Source organism: Triturus cristatus, chromosome 7 (assembly GCF_964204655.1).
Source record: "Triturus cristatus chromosome 7, aTriCri1.1, whole genome shotgun sequence".
NCBI classification, from domain to species: domain Eukaryota; kingdom Metazoa; phylum Chordata; class Amphibia; order Caudata; family Salamandridae; genus Triturus; species Triturus cristatus.
The window spans coordinates 1817492348-1817499090 of NC_140590.1; positions in this window are offsets into that span (position 1 = coordinate 1817492348).

Here is a 6743-nt window from a genome sequence, read left to right on the forward strand (position 1 = left end):
GAGCTATTAAAACCTATCTCTTCCCCCCCTGTTAGGTCCCTCCCTTCCCCCTGTTTCAGTTGGTTGTGTTATGGTTCCAGCGCCGGGACGCCCCGTTGCGGGGGCAGCTGTTTGCGCTTTACAAAACTGATAACATAACATAACAACACAACATAACAAGTAACTGAAATGAGTGTATGTTGCCTTTTATTAATCTTTGGATTTTGTTTTAATCCTTCCACTTGTATTTGTCCCTAAAATATAACGAACATATGATGTAATATTGTTCAGGACATGTCATGCTATGTATTTGTGGTATTAGCGTTTATGTGATATCCCTTTAAATGGTTTAAACACAAACTAAAGATACATTGATTTGAATGATTGAATTTCAATCCAAGGTTTTTATGCAACCTAAGGAATCAATGAATATGATGGATTGACACATGCCTGAAAGCAATCACTATCCCCAATTTCACCAAAATTTGATCTTGTTAAACAATTTTCAGTTAAAAAAATGAAGCTGAACTAGGGTAGCTATAATAATGGCAAAGCAGCAGACAGGGCTTCCTATGGAGATTTACAAAATGAACTTTCCTGAACCGCAAGTAATATTGGTGAATGTAGTACATGCAAGTATTGGTAGAACGTGAGCGGTGGGGATCCAATAGAATGTTAGGGAGAATGTGAATTACTTTGGTTGGAATCAACAGGTGGACGTAGATTCCTCCACAGCTGTGGTAGTTGTTTTTTTGCACTTCCCTCATGCGTTGCTAATATTTTCATATCAGAATTAAACCTCTTTGATCTACAAAAAGCGTGCAGTGTCATCTTTACTACATTCAAACATTCAATTCAATTCTGTGGAGGGGACAGCTCCAGCTTGATTTGCACATGCTATTGTTATCAGCATCTTGTAACAAGGCAAACCAACAGAAAATCCTAGTTTGTAATAGGGGTAGGAGGAGTTTGTGGAGTCCCACTAGGCAGAAATCTGCAGAGTCTCAAAAAAACTCTGCTGCGCTACACGGAGTTCCGCATGTGGGTGGAGTTTACTGACGTACCCATTCTCATTGCGTTGGGAATGTGGAGTGCTCACATTCTAAATTTCCCGCAAACAGCACCATGCAGTCCGCATGGGTGCAGCCATCCTGTGTCTCTACTCTCAGTTATGGTGCTGGGCCTAATTTTTAATCTCTTGTTAATATTTGTCTTCCTCCTTCTTTTTCTTCTTTTTTACCCCAAATGTTTTCTTTTTACAATAGTGTGCATGTTTGTATTTGTGGATTTTACATTTTTGTTTATTTGTGTTTTGTGACTTTTTTAACTTAGTTTGGTTCCCCTTCTTTCCTTCTTTCTTTCTTTTCCCTTCTTAGTTTATTATTTCCTCACCCTGCTTCATGGCAGAGGGTCGTCTTCCATGCGGGTGGCTCCACCACTTATCTGTGCAGCCCCGGCAATCTTTGGAGAACAGGAGCTGGCAGCACTTTTTTTTATGCAGCACCACTTCCCCTTTATGCTGGCAGCAGGCTACAGGCCCGGTATTGGCTACTCCCTGCAGGAGCATCTGCAGCGCTGAAGGATGGGTGCCGGTGTGGTTCAGCACACCAGTGAGGTTTGGGGCATCGCCTAGCAGCTGAAGCACTGCTGGGCCGACATCCTCGATCGGGAGCAGGTCCTGCTCGAGCCGCTAGGTTTTGAGATTCTGTGGCTCAGTGAGTATTAAAACCCCTTCGATGCTCATGACGGAACGGTTCCGTCATGAGCATCGGTTGAGCTGTGCTCATGACGGAACCGTTCCGTCATGGCCCCGCCCGCGCTCGAACCCTTCAGCACCGCGGGGGAATCCGCGCAGCGCTGAAGGGGTTAATTATTTGGTGTGTTTGTATTATATAATGCTTTAAAAAAATCCGAATAGCATGCTGCTCACACTCACAGGTAAGTTTTGTTTCGTAAAGTTTATGCTGGTACATTATTGCGTGGTCCAGTTTCTAGTATCTGCTAGGCAGGTGCAACTACCTAATCACATTCATCAGGAGCAAGCTTTGGCTGATTAATTAGGAAGCCATTGCACACTGTTTCTTCTGTCACAGTAGCGCATTCTCTTTCTGACTTTGTTAATGTAGCTTGTGCAGTTCCAGGTTATTTAATTGAATTCACAGTGATGATGTGAAGTATGCATCGATGCATTGCAAGCAAACAAGGGGGACTGTGTTTGCTCATCAAGGGTGTTGAGAAATGGGAATAGAATCAAATCAAAGATCATTAACTGCAATACATTAGTTTTGTTTAGGAGATTTGGTATATTGATTTAATGACAGTCAATATAATTGAGTTGAAAGAAACTAGTAGTATTGTAGCTGATCTGTTTTAGCGACTGCGTTTGCTTTTCATAAAACATTCATTGGAGATTATTAACAGAATCACTAATCTATTTGTATTTATCTTCTTAATTTCTTTCATCAGCCCCCAAGTGGAAGAAGAGGGATGAATCAGAGGGTCCGTGGCAATCCCAGTAGGTCCTTTTATGATTTTTGTGGACTTTTTGGGGTAGAACCGTCGAATCTTGGGGTATTTATTTGTCTATTGGAATGCTGGTGCTATCTATCATGATTCGTGAAGATTCAGATAGCAGGTCCAAGTAAGCTTGTTTGTTCAGAAGGCTTTCCTTTTCCTGCTTATGCCTTGCACTAACACAGTTCAGTTCACGGGACAGTAGCATGGACCACAGCCCCCCTCAGTGCAAGGTGCGTCAGACCCGTTCATTTACAGTTACAGCACAGCACCAGTTTCCGAAGACAGTGCAACAAGACTGGAAAAAAGTATAAGGTCCCATTCGCATTGCATTTGCCAACCAATCAGATGCCCAGATTGATATTTGGAAAATACGTGCTAACCGATCTGTAGTGCAGCATTGCTGTTGTACATGGGATTGTGTATCTGGGATCTAAATTATGTGTAATGTTTTATATTCTAGCCACTGCAGGAGGAGACGGCGATGGCTCAGTTGCTGGGAGAGAAGCGTCAGCAGCGGAGGGCACTGGTAAGTCACATATTTCTTGCAAATGCTAGGCTCACTAGCTATTGCCATGGCATCGCTCGGCATCGTCATAAAAAATGACTGTGAAGTGAACCCCCTCAGCTTTACCAGCCACAGCGGTGGGTTAGGTATTATGGACTCTTCCATCTGCAATGCAGCAAAATCTCACATAATGAGCTTTGATGGCTTGAGGAAGACAAGCAAGAACAGAAGGTATCTTAAAAGAAATGAAATTATATATGAGTGAAAAGATGGTTGGGCCATTCTAGGCATATGCCGCATCTTATCATGCGATACCCATGTGAAGTGATTCCAGAACATATATCATGGTTTCCCATAACAAATTAATTTACACTTGTTCAGCGTTTCCCTTTTAAATTGAACCGTGACTGAATAAGTCAAAGATGATGTTATGTTATGTTATGTTATCGTGACTTGTAAAGCGCGTGATTACCAAGTAGGTGTCCTGGCGCTGTCCACTACTCCCTAATCCTAAGTGGCAGAAATTATTTTACGAACAGCCAGGTCTTCAGCACTTTTCTGAAATGCAGTAGGTTATCCATGCGTCTCAAGTACAGCGGCAGGCCATTCCATAGCTTGGCTGCACCATAGGAAAAGCTGCGTCCTCCCCAGCGAGCTTTTTTTATAACAGGGACCATGATCAGACTGGCCTCAGTTGATCGAAGACACCGGGAAGGGACATACTTTTTAAATAGTTTTATTAGGTAGTCAGAGCCGTCACCATTTAAGGCCTTGAAAACCACGCATAGAGACTTGAACTGGATTCTGCTTTTGATTGGAAGCCAGTGTAGGTCTCGGATGGCCTTAGATATGGGTGAAAATTTAGGGATGCCGGTTAGAAGTCTAGAGGCCGCATTCTGTAATAGCTGCAATCTATGCAGCAAGCTTTCCTGAATGTTAAGGTACAGGCTATTGCAATAGTCCAGTCTGGATGTTACAAGGGCCATAACCACAGTTTTTCGACAATCGTAAGGGAGCAGGAACAGAATCTTTTTCAGCGTTCTTAATATATAGCCAGTTTTAGAGGTTACCGCCTTAACCTGTAATGCCAAGGAAAGTTTGTCGTCTACCACCATCCCGAGATTTTTTACTTTGTTGACCGGCATGGGGAGGGTCCCCAGTTCCTGCGGCCACCATAATGGGGTCCAGAAACTGTGGTTATTCCCAAACAACATGACCTCGGTTTTATTTGAGTTCAGCCTAAGGCAGTTGCTAGCCATCCAGTGGGCCACTTCCGACATACACGACTGAAAATTATGGTCCAACCCCCTTTCACGGCCAGGAAGTAGAGATACCACGATTTGCGTGTCATCTGCATCCTAAGGATACTGTTTGGCTCCGATCAGAGAGAAAGGAGTTAAGCAATTCCCATGCTTTATGCTGAATTCCACCTTTCCCTAACCGGTCCATCAACAAGCCGTGATGGACCATATCGAACGCGGCCGACAGATCCAAGAGGATGATGAATAGATGATCAGTGTAGTGGTCCCTCTATTATATATATAAAAAAGCTCTAAGCTACCTGTCTAATCCACCTACCCTACTTCATGCAGTAGAGAAAATCAAGTTTTCTTTCCTTAATTCTTGCCCAGCTGAAGTATTTGTTGGAAAACTTGGTGGTGGGCGAGGCCACAGAGTAAAGTGGTAGTGAGTGCATGATATGATATCAAGTTTGGAATATGAGATACACAGTGACAAATGTGACAAATACAATCTATATAATCCGTTTCTTTACCTGAAGTGCAGTCCATTAGATTCATTTTCCTCAACATCTACTTTACGTCAGATAGGATAATATTTTAATATCCGCATTTCATACATGGGGTGTGTGACTGATGTAGTATCTTATTTATTATTCATCAGCCTCTTTGGAGACAGGGTAGAAAGAGAAATGCATTTGGCCAAGAGCAGGACCATTGGAATCAGATAATTGTCAACTACAGCTGCAGCCAGTAGCAAACTAGCACAGGCGCTGCTAGCAAAAAGCATGGCTTCATTATTTTAGCACAACACACAACTTGTACTCCATAATAGTGCATATTACCGTGCTCATCAATGAGAAGTCCTTTATTTTTCAACTCAAAGTGTCTGACTCTGTTTATAGTTACTTGAAAAGCCTTTAGAAGAAAAAATAATCCAATCACTGTTTTTTTAATCCAGCGATGTTAATCTCTGCCATTCAGTCGCTGCTTTTTTATGTTTGGCAACATGTGTGGGTAAAAGAAAACATACAATTAGCCTCATGATTCTCCTAATCATAATCATCACATCAACTAAATTCCATTATCCCGCGGGGACCAGCAATGTTTTGCTACTGTGCCACGCTGTTATTTAAAACAATTGTTTGGACAGAGCATTATTTATAATTAGTCTTTTTTGTTTTTCTCAATATAGCTGCTCCTGTTGGTCCAGCCCGACTAAGCAACAGGCAGGAGACAGCGGCCCATTCATGGCCGTAGTTGCTGGAGTGTATCCAGCAAGAATACAGGTGGCTGGTGGTCCTGGAAGAGAAGGAGGAGGAAATCAATGCAGAGCTCCTGGGCCCAAGTACAGCCGGTCACCCTAAGTCTCCAGCCTCCCAGCTATCCCATCACTAGGGCAGCCGCCAGCCAACTGCTTCCTACCCCTACCAGAATGGCAACAGGCCATTGCTGCACCGCATTCTGCAGCAGGTGGACTCTATGAAGGGCTGACCCACCTCGATGAAGCATAGCATGGACCAGCTCTGGACCGACATCTATAATGCCTTCTGTTAACCCTTTTTTAATATTTTGTTTTTGTGGAAGGTATTTGTTGCTTCTAGGGGCTGGGTGGAGAGGGTTGGAAGAGAGTTGAAAGTGGGACTCAAGAGACTTTCTTGAACATTTTGAATTTTCGGGCTTGAGTCAGTTTTTTGAGGAGAGGGTGGGCACGCTGTTTGGGTGGAGTGGGTAGGTTGCTTTTTAAATAAATGAAGGGGCAAACTCTTTTTTATGTTCTAAATTTATGCCTGAAGTAGTATATTTTACTTTTATTTTGCACTGCTGCCTTCAAGTAGTTTTACGCAGCCTGTTTATGTGCTTGTAGCTTAAGACTAGAGATAGCATAACACTTGGCTATAAAGTCCAGGCTTATACTTCTCTAACTATCTTGACCATTATGGGGAGTGATCCCATGATGAGATGACCTAGGCTAAATTGTATCGAGAATCTGAACTATCTAGATAAAAAACAGTAGCAGTTAATGTATTCCTTGCTAAGTTACATTACATCCATACTAGTTGTTTTTCCTACCTGAATATACGTGAAGCAATAGTAGGGGAGGCATCGCAGCGTCAGAAGCTAGGTCCCACCGCCAATTGCACCCAGGTGAGCTTCAACTGTAGGATTGTTCTGAATGACTGATTGACGATTATGCATTGTAGAGGGCTATATATTTATCAAAGATTTATAAACAATTGACACCACCTGAGGACTACGTGATGATGATGACATAAGTGGAGCTGGCAGTATTATTTGTGAAATGGTTAGGGCAACACAAGGCTTTATTGATGAAGATGCTGATGACTGATGTTCTTCATTCTATAACCAAAAAAACTATGGGTCATTATAAATGTGTGGGTTGGTATGGGCTGGTGTGGGCTACTGCTTAGAAGATTCTATAGTAAGTTGGTGTTGCTTTCACCACAACTGCCCTACCAAGGGGCCGATTCCGATCCGAGTTG